Source organism: Lycorma delicatula, chromosome 2 (assembly GCF_047948215.1).
Source record: "Lycorma delicatula isolate Av1 chromosome 2, ASM4794821v1, whole genome shotgun sequence".
NCBI lineage: Eukaryota > Metazoa > Arthropoda > Insecta > Hemiptera > Fulgoridae > Lycorma > Lycorma delicatula.
In genome coordinates this window covers 96,796,079-96,812,556 of record NC_134456.1, presented here as the reverse complement: position 1 = coordinate 96,812,556, position 16,478 = coordinate 96,796,079, and the positions used below count along the sequence as shown (strand labels likewise).

The window sequence follows — 16,478 nt, the reverse complement described above, 5'->3', positions numbered from 1 at the left end:
TTAAAAGAAACCGATTCAGAAATCAAAATAAAACAGTTCATATGTACAAGCGAGTAAAACATTTTCCTTCATTTTCTCTCTGTTCGCCATTTTGGTTTGTTTTTTTTTTAATGAATATTTATATCTTTAAACGAATAGAAATAATTTAATTAAATTTGGTATATATGGACCTAATAACAATTTTAATAAATTACAAAATTTTATCTTTGAAAATTCCATTCGTAAAATAAAGACAAAATTGTCAGATAGCTTAATTTTTTCCATTAACGATTTCAACCATATCTCAGTTGTTTATCGACCGGATTAAAGAAAATAAGGTGTCATTTTTTTCACGATACTGGCTTAACGTTTTATCTAATAACAATATAATTCGGTTAAATGAATATTTACTGAACTATTAATGATTAATAGATTTAATTTGCCGGCATTTTGTAATTTTCAAATTACTTATTTTGTAGATGTATAGTGTCGGGTATAGCAACACCAAATACGTATGTACACCAAATTTTATTAAAACTCGATTCTTTCGTAAGATATAAATTTTTATTGAAAAAGCAGAAAATGGAGAACAGAGGGAAAATGAAGCGAGATAGGGCGTTTGTCCGCACGAACATTTTTTTTTTTATTTTGATGTCCTGCATCAGTCCATTAAGTTTGGCCATCACCTGACAGAACATTCTGTGTACATCCAATAAAAGCTCTGCTACCTCAGGATTCAAGACTGCAATCGCAACGGATTTGAAAATTAAAGGATAATAGAATAATTACTTCAAATATAATTCATATACCTAGGTATTACATTTTTTCTTTATTTAATAAACAAAACTACACCGAAATACTATTTTATAATATACAACACGGCATTCATTTTTAATGTAATAATGAAAACAGAGTTTTTTTTAACCGTCTATCTGTTAGCATTTATAATCGGTAATTCATGATCACGAGAAACCCCTCATTAAAGCGTCAAATATTCAGCACATATATAGGAAAAGCACTTGTATAAATGGTCCAAGAAAAGTTCAATACTTAACGTAGCACTAAAAACAGATCGTAGGAAGAAAAAATAAATAAAAACATCATCGATACCGATATATGAAAACGAGACTATAGATAAAATAAATATTTGTTGGTAAATAGAAATAAGTTTTATTTGTAGACCATGAAAGTGACGTTCACTACACAGGGACAGAGTAATCCTGTGTTCTCGCTTCTAAGTTCCTTCTCCAGGTCGCTCTTGATCAAGCGCACTAAAATGTTTTAATCATCGCTGTTATCCACAGTAGATTTTACTGCCAGATAATTTATATTTTTGTTAACTTCAATTTGTACCGTACGAATTTATTTAAGTTTTAAATTCATCAATCATGCCACATCACGACTAGTAATAGGAACGGTGTTTCAGTAAACTGTAATTCGAATTAACTCTCCGTCGCCGATTGCAGACGGGAGGGTTAATCTTCTTCCGATCTTGAAAGTTAACGGTGACTGGCTGTGGTACAAGTAACACATTCACGAGATTTTATTGTAATATATATATATATATATATATATATATATGTGTGTGTGTATGTGTGTGTGTGTGTGTGTGTGTGTGTGTGTGTGCGTGCGTAATGTGGGCGGATGACGGCGGTTAGGCTGAGCAACAGGAGCAGCTGTCATCATTTATGCCTACGAAATGTTTACTTCTGCTCTCACATCTCATCGAACGTCAGTAAGTAAAATAGACCGAACCGATTTGAACCCGATGACAGTTGATAATAAGTAACTGGTGAAAAATTAACAACAATTTAAAATCATAATCCAAAATGCTTGATATCTTTCAGGGATTGTATAAACAATCCGCGTAAAAAAATTAACTAGTTCAAAATACATAAATCAGTTGATTGATTGATGAATTAACTAATAAGTTTTTGAAATTTAACGATGAAAACTAATAATATTTAAATATTTACACCTGTACCAGAAGGTTACTTGCCAAAATAAAAAAGTGAAACCGTGTCTTAATTTAAATAACAATAATCGTATTAAATATTTCAAGGAAAATTTATTTACAGCGTCACAGGAATCGTAAATAATAAACATTATTATTCGTTCAAAATATACTTACAGTTTAAAATAACGTAGGGTTAAATATTTTTTTAATGCGAAGATAATGTACAAAAAAAAATCACAGGAATTTTTTTGTATTTCTTAAATATTTTGTTATGTGTATATGAAATGTACACATAATTAACAAACATTACAGCTAGTTTTAGACTAGACCTCTGGCACCGGCATATTATTCTGTATTACTGGCACACCGGCTGACAGAGGTCCACTCATTCTCACGACGCAATCGCTAACGGGCCAACTGAAACGGTTACTGAAATAATATTGCGAAGATGACGCCGATTTCTACACTTTACTTCTTTTAATGAGCGGTGAGTCTCCTAAAATATTTTGACTTTAAATTAAATTAATATCATAAATTTCACGTTACGTACGTAAAGAAATTTTCTGTTGTTTTCTTGCCAGAATTGTTTCTTAACGTATATATATAATATCGTAAAAATAAAAGGTATATAGACGTTTAAATATTTCAAAAATTAATCGGTAGACAAATAATAAAATATTTTTACAATTTTTTGTAAATAATTTTAAAAAAAAAGTTAAATACAGTTTATACTTAGTTTAGAAAATTATCGTATTAATAAATGATATTTACAGTTTTTCATTAAAAAAATATTTCAACAACAGTTCACGTATTTATGATAGTTATTAGTGTAGATATCATTAAAATACCGATTTCAGTAATATAACACGGTAGCAATATGGGTACTTTTAAACGATATTTTATTTCCTTACAATAACAAAATTAAACAAACTACTTGCATAAATAATCGGTTTCGCTAAAAATAATTTAAAAAAAATTACTTTACGTAATGAGAGTAATCGTTATAACAAAATATTTTATTAATAAATATAATATTTTTAATACATTTACTTATGTCTTTAGTATTATATTATTTTCATACCAGTTGTAAGCAGAAATAAAAAATAAAAAGAAAAAAGAAGAAAACCTGAACTGGACACATTTCACGAGAAGCTAATACTAAAGTTAACTGTAGTCATTTTATACATGTACTGTGTGTGTGTGTGTGTGTGCGCGCGCGCGTGTGCATAAATGTAAGAAGGAGTAACAAAGAGTAGAATGAGACAGTTGAGAAAGAAGTGGGGATGGGTATGGAAAGAAAAGGGAGAAACTGAATGGTGCCAACATGTCTGTCACTTGTTCATTTGTGTTGAAGATTATTTATCAAAACCCTTGTTTATCAACACATTGGAATATATATATATATATATATATATATATATATATATATATATATATATATATATATAAAACATTCTATCTAAGATATTTATTTTTATCGTTTTAACGCGATATGACATAGAAACGTTGCTATTTTAATAACGTAACTGTCAGGAAAAATATATGCACGAAAAATATGGTCGGTAAAACAAATATCAATATAATATAATGATGGTATTTTTGTTTATTTATCATTACCATCAAAATCAACACCTAGTCGATTTGTCATTTTCATTAATATTAAAATGACATCTACCACACCCTTACACCCTTACAATAGGGTGTGGTAAATATCAATAAAATTATAAATCGATGCGGTAGGTTATTAAATTAATCGGTAAAAAACAAATACACTATATATAATTGTAGTTAATACATATTAATGGAAAATAACACTCATTATGTAGATCCTTTAGCGAGAGATTTTTTTTCACTGGCTATTTGAAATAAAATTGATTTATATTTTTTAGAGTTTGATGCAGTCTTTTAATATGAATACAGTGTGTAAACAATTACGAAATATTCACGATTACTTTAGCTTTCCGAGCTGTTTTAATCTTTCATTAGTTATATGCGTATCGATATTGAAAATATTAGTAGTTGTTTTTCGCAATTTTTTTTTCCAGACTTGAATTCCCTTCGATGCTATCTTGTGTAAATATCAACTTTTATTCGATAGGTTGACTGATCTTATAAATGCAATATATGTGTAAAACTAGATCACATCCATGCTGTATGTAGAAAATAATTCTTTCTTTCAGATTTTTTGTAAATACAGAGTATATAGCACAACGACATGGGAACATTTGATTGTTCTATCAGATGGTTAATTGTCAAAATATAATTACTCAGATGGAATACAAGTTAATCAGATACATCGCTTTAATGATTCTTATACGTGTGTGTGTGTGTGTATATATATATATATATATATATATATATATATATATATATATATATATATAAACGTGTATATATATATATATATATATATATATATATATATATATATATATATAAACGTGTATATATATATATATATATATATATATATATATATATATAAACGTGTATATATATATATATATATATATATATATATATATATACACGTTTATATATATATATATTGAAGAACATAAGAAAGAAGCCGAAGTAAAAAAGGCAGTCCGATAAGGATGTTCCTTATCTTCGTTATTTTTTAATCTTTACATAGAACTAGCAGTTAATAATGGTAAACAACACTTTAGATCCGGAGTAACAGTGCAAGGCAAAAAGATAAAGATGCTACGATTTGCTGATGATATAGTAATTCTAGCTGACAGTAAAGAAGATTTAGAAAAAACAATGAACGGCACGGATAAGTCCTACGCAATAACTACCGCATGAAAACAAACAAGAACAAAAGTAATAGAATGGAGTAGAAATAATGAAGATGGACCACTGAATATAAAAATAGAACGAGAACAAACTGTTGACGTAGAAGAATTTTGTTATTTGGGAGGTAGAATTAATGGACGGAGCAGGAGCAATATAAAATGCCGAATAGCACAGACGAAACGAGTTTTCAATCAGAGATATAATTTGCTTACATAAAAAATTTAAACGTCAGGAAAAAATTTTTCAAAGTATTATGTTTGGAGCGTAGCTTTACATGGAAGTGAAACTTAGACGATCGGAGTATCTGAGAAGAAAAGATTAGAAACTTTTGAAATGCGGTGCTATAGGAAAATGTTACAAATCAGATGGATGGGTAAAGTGACAAATGAGGAGAGGTTGCTGCAAATCGATGAAGAAAGAAGCATTTTGAAAAATATAGTTAATAGAAGAGACAGATATATAGGCCTCATATTAAGGAATCCTGGAATAGTCGCTTTAATATTGGAGGAACATGCAGAAGGGAAAAATTCTGCAGGCAGACAAATATGTAAAACAAATTTTTAGGGATGTAGGGGGTATACCGAAATGAAATGACTAGCACTAGATAGGGAAGATCTTGGAGAGCTGCATCAAACCAGTCGAATGACCAAAGACAAAAAACATATATAAGTATATTATAAACAGACAACTTTTATAAAATCACACTCTATTAATGAAAAAATGAGAAATATTTTATTTAGCAGTAATGCAATTACATATCTACATTTTTTAAATTCGAGTTAGAGTGTTAAATGGATTTTTTGAAACCTGGCTATTTCTTTTAATTTCTTAGTAAGAAATGAACATATCAACTTGATTTTAAGTTGTTTGTATATTCCATGTGAATATGTAAAAACTAATTTCTAGATTTTTCGAAATCGACCTCAAAGGAGGTGAGGAAAGGAAAAAAAAATTATATGCTTGCAAATTTTCCCCGTTTCCGAGTATACTAAACGAGATATTCACTAGTTCGGGGCTTGCAAATACTCTCCAGATAAAATTCTAAAAATTGTTTCTGCATTTTTTTGAATTTTCAATTTTTAATGGATGCGACGGTGCACGGCACGGCGGCTAAACCAACACGGCCGTTGTTACCGTGTGTACGACGCTACTGGCCGCATCTGCCCGGTTACTTGATCGAAAGACATGAAATTAAAAACATAAAATGACAAACGATGTACGGTCACTTCGTAGCGGCGTTTGTTAGATAACGATAAGAACCGGGAAAAATACATTTTTACCCGTACAAAGGACGAGTAACCGATTATAACTAATATTTTTAAGATTCAAATTCATTGCTTTGAAACCAGCATTCTTAGATCGTTCAAAATTAAGTCTTGTACTGGTTGAACTGTTGCCGTGAAGAAATTCTAAAAGATCGATATGATTGAACAGGCTTTAATTTTTATTTATTGTTATTCTCATGAGAACAAGTTTAATGATCGTAGGGGTGCGGCAGACCCCCTGGCTAGTCGGGGAGAGCGAGTGAAGCGTAAGTGCACATTAAGAAAGGATTTTTTGTAGTTACGAGTTTAAAACGTTAAAACGGAGTGACAACGAAATTACCTTTTTTTCTTTTTTTTTTAATTTCTTGTTAAAAATTGAAAATATCAATTTGATTTTTGTGTGTGTAATCTTCATATGAATATCGAAAACCTAATTTCTATTTTTTTTTAAACTCAGAGTATATCGGGTTAAAATGAAATGGTTAAAACAATGAAATAAACTATTTTATTAACTTCTCGGTAACATATGAAGATATCCACTTGATATTTTGTGTGTAATCTTCAAGGGAATATCTAAAAACATATTTCTAGATTTTTTTGAAATTTTGAGTTTAAAGGGTAAAAATGGGATAATATTAAATTTTACAGTTTTTTTAATTTCTCTGTAACCAATGAAGATATCGACTTAATTTATTTGTGTGTAATCTTTATTTGAATATCTAAAAACCGATTTCTAGAGTTTTTGAAATTCGACCTTTTGAAATGGATGAATAAACGTAAACGATTTCTAACAATGATTGTAAATTTTCCCCGTTTCCGAGTATACTAAACGAGATATTCATTCGATCTGTGCTCGCAAATACTCTTCAATCGATCTTTATAAGTGCTTTACACTGCGATGGTACATTATGTTTGTAATTCTGATTATGTATTTCTCGTGCAAAGCCGGGTCGGGAAATCTAAAAATCAATTAGTAGGTCCGGTACTGTCCAAACTGTTGCTCTGAAGAAATTAAAATAAACTGATAATTTTAAAAATGTTGAACAGGCTTTAATTTTTATTTATCACTATTATTCTCGAAAGCATGAGTTTAATGAACAGAGAGCGATCCAGGGGGCAGTGCCCCTGGCTAGACGAGAAAAGACCAGCTAAAAATCCCTTCATCACGATGGGAAACACAAGTAACCACATAGCGCGGGCAAAGTCGTGATGGAGATGCTAGTTTTTTATAAATAAATTCTAATATATTTATATTTTTAAATTAACTGCTTTCTTTTAAATCTAAGTACCACAAACCCAATTAGTATTTTAAACGTGAATTTCAATAGTACATTGAATCTCAAAATATTAGTATATAATTAATAAGTTGTAAATACATTTTAAATATATTCTTATTACATTAATAAAAGACACACCTCCTCGTAATGAAATAATAATAATAATAATAATAATAATAATAATAATACATCAGAGAGTAAATTATTATATTTTCCGTTTATTTTTTAATAATGAAATAGTTAAAGCAACTTTTTTTTTTCATTAAGTGTCCGTAAGACAGCACAATGCAAAGTGTGTTACATAATGATAAAGATGATATCTAGTTGCTCAATGAAGATTACGGAAATAAATCTGACACTAATGAAAAAGTAAGTGAAGAAAAAAAAGAGGATTTAAAACGGAAGATTTTAAAACCGACGTTTGTAACATCTCATTTATTTCAATAACATAAAATAGTGGAACTCGTCTCTTAACGAGAGTCTTTTTATATACTGCCAGTGATAAAACGAAATAAATTTATCATATTGATAAAACACATAAAGGCTATTTCTTATAAAAACTGATTAAATTATTAATTTTAAATAAGATCCCATCATGTGGTGTTCTGCCATTCGGCAGGTCCCTGGCAGCACTGAAGTTTCCATCTTTTCTGTCCCATCCTTTTCTTTTGGTCTCATCGTCACCTTTAGTACTCTGGATAGGACACACACAGCAGTATAGGGTATACTATAGCAGTAGCAGCATATTTTTTATAAGTTAATTTTTATTATATAAAAAATTACATTTAATGTGTAGAAATTATTTTACAACTATGAATTTACCTAAATTTTTTGTTAAAAATTATTTTTTCAATAATTCATTTTCTTTAGATTTATTTCCTTAAATCATTTATAAGAAAATTTTTTTCTATAATTTAATAGGAAGAATTATGACCTGGAAAATTTACCTATCTGAATGTAAAAAAAGATCTAACTGTTAAAATAAATCTTTATTTTGCTCGATTTTGGAAAGAAGAATATTTATATCTAGAGTAAAGTCGAATTTGAAAAAAAAAATAAACAAGTGGAATTAATGTACAGTTATACTACCCAGCCACACACACACACACAGACACACTCGCGCGAGCGAGCGCGCACTTTTCATACAACAAATGTTATATATAATTACTCTTATATAGTTTTATTTACAGTTATACTTTTATGCATTCTAATTTACTTATAATTGACAAAATAAGAATACTTATATAATTGTAAAAAATAAGTACTCAAATATATAAAGCGATCGCACAAAGGTATTTTCAATAATTGGCTTCAACGACCGCCTATGGTTCTTAGGTCACGTCATTTGTTGCACCAAATGTAAAGGGAGGTATCGGTAAAACCTTTAATGATGTACAAAAAAAAAAAATTCTAATAAATTTATATCTTCTGTAAAATAGATCTGATTAGAATAAGAATTCAGTTCTACGAAAACATTTGAAAAGGAAATAGATACGTAAATTTTGAATTTAGCACAGTAAAATTAAAAAAAAAAAAAACATGAATCTTTGATTACGGATTTTAGTAACGGGTATAAACATTAAACAATAATTTGAATAATAATATGTATTAAAAAAAATTACAAGAAAAAAGATTAGAATATAGAGTACATATTCTTTCTCCAAAAAAATATAAAAATCACCTTTTATTTTAAAAAAACTTGAAGTTAGTTAGATAATGTATTTTCCCATGCTTATATATTTTCCAGGTTTTAAAAAAAATTATAGAAGATAACGCACACACACACAGGTGCGTACGCACCCGCAGATACAAACAATAAAAAATTAAAATTCAAGAATATATTCCTATTTATTAATTAAACATAGTAATGGTTTCTTCCGAGTAGATTTTCTTCAAGGCGATTAACTTTGCTTATCGATTAAACGGGTTCTAAATTCCATTGTTTACATTGCTGCTTCACATTTGTTTAGCTTCAAGGATCGTGTCGTGAATTTATCGTACGGTACGACCTTTTAAGTTTATATTTGAACTATCAAAGAAAAATCTAAAGGTTATTGACTATGTAATTACTTGTTCGTTTTATATCTTTTATAACGACTTAATAAGTTAAAAATAATTTTTTCCCTGGTCTGTATAGCGTGTTTTATCTTTTTTATTTCAAGTTTCCAAGCCCTTAAATTATTTCCCTTTATTTTTTTTCAAGGTTCAAGAAAGTTAGTTTGGAGTTTTATAAATAATTTACATATCGTCTAATCTTATACCTAACTATATAGGTGGAAAAACGTTAGGCTATAGCTAACGTATAGCAGATAAACTCACCCGATTGGTCTACTAGTGAACTCGTCTTCCCAAATCAGCTGATTTCGAAGTCGAGAGTTCCAGCGTTCCAGTCCTAGTAAAGGCAGTTACTTTTATTCGGATTTGAATACTAGATCATGGATATCGGTGTTCTTTGGTGGTTGGGTTTCAATTAATCACACATCTCAGGAATGGTCGAACTGAAACTGTACAAGACTGCACTTCATTTACACTCATACATATCATCCTCATTAATCTCCTGAAGTAATATCTGAGTGGTAATTCCCGGAGGCTAAATAGGAAAACGAAAAGAACTTACAGCAGATATTTTACTTATTGTTATGTGTACTTCAGTTGTTAAACGCGTAGAATATGTCTAGACGATATTCAGTTACACAAAGAATATCTGGAGTTATTACATTAATTAAACCATCGATTCATCTTTTTAGCCGTTTGATGCCGACAACCTTCGTTGCGCACATTCTCTCTTACACAAACCTCCGAAGAAAGAAATCAAGTGGCGTAACGTCGGGGGATCGAAAGGGCAGGGAATTACTTCATCACAACCGATCCAACGTTGAGGTAATTGTTCATGTAGATAGTATTTAACACGTAACGTGGTGGAACGTCATCGTTTTGGAAGGAAACGTCGGGTTATCGATATCCGATTTGCGATACTGCGTACTCCTGTAACACGTCTAGATAATTAGTGTTAATAACCGTTGGCTCGGCGAAAAAGACGGTTCGATGACCATAAGCAGTCAACGCACACCAAACGTTAATTCTCGAGTTATCGCGTTGTGTTTGGCACGAGGGTTTTCTCGTTATTCCAAATCCGACATTTATGACGGTTAACGAGACCGAAACGTGGAAGGTAGCTTAGTCATAGAAGATTACTTGTTCTAAAACCAAAAAAAAATGGAAAAATTGTAACGGTATGGTTTATCATCATCTTCAATCGCATGCATCGACTGAATTTTTTACTCGTGAAGTATTATTCGCTTGTGTAAAACCTTCACAACTGTCGGTCGGGGTACTGTTAGGGAGCTGCGAGCAATTAGTTAGATCTCCCCCAATCAGTATACAACTCAATTCCTTTCTGGACATGGTGCCTTTAGAAATAGTTTGGCTAGGTCTGCTTTGGTTGACTCCGGCTTGTGTCCGGACTGTAGGGTCGATGACACTGTGGACCATGTCCTGTACGTTTGTCCCCGGTACGAGGCTGAACGTATCAGAGTTGTTAGGGAACTTGAGAGAGTGGATTTCTTCTTTGATCTGCGAGTCAACTGGAAGACTCGCAGAGACTGAACAATTGTGGCTGGCTTTCTTTCTTTCCTCACCCTGAGCAGGACGGCCGAGGGGATTTAGTAGACTAGCACCCCGAGTGGATAGGGGCCGCCTGGGCAGTTGATTGGCTGAAGGTAGGTGTACTGCCATCGAACCAGGGTTAGTTAGAAATTGTGGTTATTATATTGATTGTATAGCTTTCGGCGGAACGGCGACTGCACTGCCGAGGGCACGGGTTACCATGCAGCCGTGAGGTGTAGCGGCATCTCGACGGTGGTTGAAAGAAAGTAAATGTGACGCGGAACTCTGCGATGGAGCTGAGTGGGAGTAGGAGGTCTGTCCTCCTCTCCCTTGTGAACCAGACCGGAGTCCGTAGTTGTAATCTAATTGAAGGCTTAGATTAAAAAGAGCTGACAACATTAAGGGAAATAGGAATATTTCCCTTAATGTTGTTAAGAACAACATCTTTGGTGGTATTTTGTTGTTAAATTGCCTCGAATTCGAAACATTTACTAGAAATTGACTCAACAAAAGTAGAACTAGGTGCGGAATTCGTGCTTCCGCGGACTCGGTTAGCTTGTTCAGAGGGAAACAACGATGTAGGACGTTCAAGATGTCCGGATGAGGCCTACAGCAAAGGCAAAAGCTGAGTTCAAAAATCACTGATGCAAATGTCTACCGAGGCATTTACATTCGGTGGCATCCCAACGAGGCCTGGTTTATTATTGTGAAATGTAAAAAGTTAGAGGGCGAAAGACGACTCCCGTTAAAGCCCATCAGGGCTAGGAACGCGGTTGGGGGGGGGGGGGTTTGGCAACCGGAAGCGTCACAAAGTGGGTGTCTTCCCCTACGGGGTTGGGATGTCGATCGGGGTATTCCGAGCTCTAAACTCGCCCGACTGCCGATTTATCCGGGATTCTCTGAAACATTTTTCTTATTCGATCCACAACTTCCTCGGAGACGGGAGGTCTGCCGGCACCTTTTTGTGTATTACACTTATTATATCCTTAAATTGCTGATAACCAACGTTTAATAGAGGCTTTATAAGGAGTATCAAGGCCGTACTCTAAACGAAAATGTCAACTAACGGATGACAGTTTTTGATTTTTTTTTAAATCGAACAACACTTTTCAAGGAGACATTTTGATATTTAATACATTTTAGTGTAAGTTAATCGCTGGAAGTGATCAAAGTGCACACAAAATTTCATAAAAGTTTTTTATTTAGTTTTTAAAATGGGGTTTTTCTTCTTACAAATACTAATTATAAAGATATTTCGCAAGGCGCCAAGAAAAAGAAAAATCAGTAGATTGTTGAATACGAAAATCGTACGTATAGATTTAAAAGAAATACGTATTTTTTTACGTATTTAGATTTAAATACGTAAACATATTTATATGCTAAAAATTTTCCATACAATTCAACATAAAAAGGAAAATGTATTATCATTTTCTGTCGATCAGCGTTTAAAAAATTAACTTACTATTCTGATATCGTTTGAATACATTGAAAATTCACATATTCAAATTAATACATGAAAAATATTTCACTTTTTATTGAATAAAAGAAGAGATTATTTTATTTTATGAATGTGTTAGTGAAATATAATACAACTTTTAATCGGTTCAAACTAATCGATAACGCGTTCAGGTGCTCTTATTGTAAGTCGAGTGACGTAAATTTACGTAGTTGTACTGTCTGTGACGTGTTTACGTTACATTCTACTATATCTGTGTGATGTTACAATTTTGACCGATTAACAAGAGCAGTATTTTATAATAATGGTATTTATTATAATGATATTTAACGGTATTTTATCTTTAGATTTTATGCTAAATTAAAGAAACACTTACTTTCGGTTTAATTTATTTGTTTGTTTCAATATTACCGTTTGTGAATAAATTTATTCTAACTACCAATAGATATTTACAGTATTAAAATCAAAAATCATCATTTATTCATTCAATAGAATTTATTTCCGGTCGGTCCTGTATATTGAAAAAAGAATTTCGTCATTTAATTTCGCTTTAGTAAACTAATAGTTTTATCTATAAAATATTTGAATTTTATCCATCCATTTTTTCATTTCATAACACTGATAAACATAATTTTTGTTTCCCAACATGCAATACATGATTTTAATCTGGTTTTTGATGCTGAAAACGAATATGGACTCAGAATTTTTCTATCACCGATCATTTTTGAGAAATTTTTAAATTTTAATTAAAGGATTTTTTCATTTTTCAACGTATAGTTTTAGCATTTTAAGCTTCTATATCTTATTTTGTTAGCCAGTTTTTATTGTTTAACTTTGTTAACAGGATTTGTAAGCTAAGAATAAATAATACTAGATAAAGAATTAAATCATATCATAGTCACATATTGACATCATATCTAATACTGAAGAGTGAGCCTTCATGGATAAGATTGATCATGTCTGTGCAGGTCAAAACATATAGCTGAAAATACAGCTGTGTTGTTTGTATTAAACACTGGATGTAGGACTGAATTAATTTTGTTCAGTCTTATTGCTGTCTTAAGTTTATTAACAGTGCAGTGTCATAATACCTCGAATTAAGTAAATGATGTGGATGCCTTTTCTTATGTATGTGGTGAGTTTACGGTAAAATCAAACAGAAAAAACATTACACCTTTAATTAAAAAAGCATATCATTTGTACTTTTAGTGCAAAATTGGTGATCAGGATAAGACGTGGGTTCCTCATATAGTATGAACTAATTATTCTGTATATTTAAGAGGATAGCTAAAAGGTACACGGAAGGCTTTGCCATTTGGTGTACCTATGGTTTAGTGTGAACCAAAGGATCACGAAACCGGTTGTTACTTTTGTTTAACAAGCGTGTCTGGAATTGGTAAAAAATCTAAACATACTGTAAAATATCCTTCGTTGCAATCTGCAATCAGGTCTGTACTTCACAATGAAATTATTCCAGTCCCTGAGCCTCCTGTGAATGTATGTTTCAAAAGCAGCGATGAAGAATCAGGCAGTACTGAAGAAGACAACAACGATTTTGATTTTGAATTATCTTCCGATAAGCCAGATCTTATATCACAAGGTTAATTGCATGACTTGGTTAGGGATTTAAATTTATCAAAAAATCAAGCTGAATTATTAGAATTAAGACTGCAAGGATGGAATTTACTTCAAAAAAAATACAAAAATAAAAGAGTTGGTCAAAGATGACGTATTTAACCCGATGTTAAATAATGTAGAAAGTGCAGCTTGGGCTTCATTTATAGACGTTTGCAAAAGTTTTCCCGGCAAACAAAAATCCGACAATTACCACTAAATTATTAATCAACTTCTTACTTCATACAGAGCTATGGGATATAATATGTATTTGAAAATACATTTCCTCCAATCACATTTGGATTTTTTCCCGGACATCTTCGGAGACGTACGTGACGAACATGGTGAACGTTTCCACCAAGACATTTCGGTGATGGAAAGTCGTTATAAAGGGGAATGGAACACTAACATGCTAGCCGATTACGTTTGACATTAATTCGAGATGTGCCTGAAGCTATTTATAAAAGAAAAGCGAAATCATTCCAACATATGGATATATGGCCATGTAAAACGATAAATTTTGCAGATTTGGACTACATTTTCACCTAATTTTTTTTGAAGCATATTTTATTTAAAACTAAGGGTGATAGAAAAATTATATATACAGATCTGTAACATACGCAAAAAAGCAATTCAAGAAATGGTATCACACTTGGAGAAACATTAAATTTTTTTTGTCTATCAGTGTCGGTTTCTATTAAATGTATGATGATAAAATAATGATATTGTCACTTACGGGAATAAATGTACTATCGCTTTTTTTAAGATAACGACAAAACTTGAAGATTCAAAAATCAGACACGAATATACCGAGCTGAACTTATACCGACAATGGCTTAGCTAGAGGACATATATAGATCAAACAAATGCAATTAAATCTTACGAATCAAAAAAATTATTACACATTAAGAAAATTAACAAATTTACTTCTGAAACGCAAATTACTAATATAAAAAAACATCTTAAAACCCTTCCGGACAAAAACATATACAGTTCAAGGATAAACAGAAATTTCCACAACACTGAAATAATTTAGTTTCCAATAAAAAATACTTCGAATCATCAGAAATGCAACACGGTTCACCGACTCTGTAAAACATAAAGCTATGATTATTCTTACAATACATGAAAAATTAAACACTTTAACAGCACGTATGAAAGAAACCACAAACATATACTGAAATAGTTAACTGAAACGGTTACACTCAATAAATTCATTTTAATAACTATACAATACAACTTTTTGATCATAAACATAAAAGTTAGCTATGTATATCAAAACATGAATCAAACAAGTCTTTTTATTTATTGTTCTACAAACAGATTTTAGGTATATTAAAATCTTAAAAAATTATATTTCATAATTAATTAGATAATTAAATAATAAATAATAGATTTCATTATATAAATAATATAATGATATCTGTACCTATAGAGCAACTTGTCAGACTGACTGATAGATCAACACGCAGCAAAATACTACTAAAGATAAATTGATGAAAAATTATATATATGTTCTTCTTACGGTATAAGTACACACTAAGAAATGATTTTTTTAAATTCCGAGTTTAAAGCGTTAAAATGGAGTAACAATGAAATTTACTTTTTTTTTTTTTAATTTCTCGGTAAAAAATGACACATCAACTTGATTTTTGATGTGTGTAATTTTCATGTAAATATCTAAAAACAAATTTCTAGATCTTTCGAAATTCAACCTTGAAAGGAGTGAAGAAAAGTAAAGAAATGTTGAACAATGATTGCAAATTTTCAACGATTGCACTGTTATTGTATTTGCGAAGCGAGTGGCTGCACCTCTCTCTTTTTTTCCATATTTAGTCTCCGGAAATTACCGTTCAGGCATAACTTCAGAGGATGAATGAAGATAATATATATGAGTGTAAATGAAATGTAATCTTGTACAGTCTCAGTTCGACCATTCCTGAGATGTGTGGTTAATTGAAATCCAGCCACCAAAGAACACCGTATCCACGATCTAGAATTCAAATCCGTATAAAAGTAACTGCCTTTACTAGGACTTGAAAGCTGGAACTTTCGACTTTCAAATCAGCTGATTTGGGAAGATGCGTTCACTACTAGACCAACCCGGTGGGTTGACTGGCTGCACCTGCCTCCTGTTACATGACTAAAAAACAAACTGAAAAAGATTGACCACGATGGGAAACGTAATAACCAAATTCACGGGGGAAACCGCGACGGGGTCCAGCGGTATACATATATAATGATTTATATTTGTCAAAATAAATTTATACTTGCTATATAATGAGTTTACATAATGTTTCAGGTATTCTTTCATAAATGATCTGTACTTAAGTAAGACAATATATTTATTAAAGTTCATAAAGGTCACCACAAACATTATTTGTGTGTGTGTGTGTGTGAGTGCGCGCGCGCACACACACACACGTCACATAAAATCTAACTTTCCTCAAACTCTTAATCATCTGGTTATCTGGCAAAGTTTAAATTATCTATAGATTAATTCTGAATCTTTAGAGGTACATTTA

General features: G+C 31.3%; 1 protein-coding gene across 5 annotated transcripts in view; it reads left to right on the top strand.

Annotated features, from left to right (window-relative positions):
* Hk (potassium voltage-gated channel subfamily A regulatory beta subunit hyperkinetic) overlaps window positions 1–16,478 on the top strand; it is a 683,771-nt gene that overhangs the window by 319,851 nt on the left and 347,442 nt on the right. Inside the window, exon 1 of one of the 5 annotated variants that reach the window (XM_075355871.1) lies at window positions 2,321–2,423. The exons of the other annotated variants lie outside the window; for them this stretch is intronic. The gene's annotated coding sequence lies outside the window, so the exon portion shown is untranslated. Of the gene's footprint in view, window positions 1–2,320; window positions 2,424–16,478 lie in introns of those variants that run through there. 5 annotated transcript variants of the gene reach the window in all.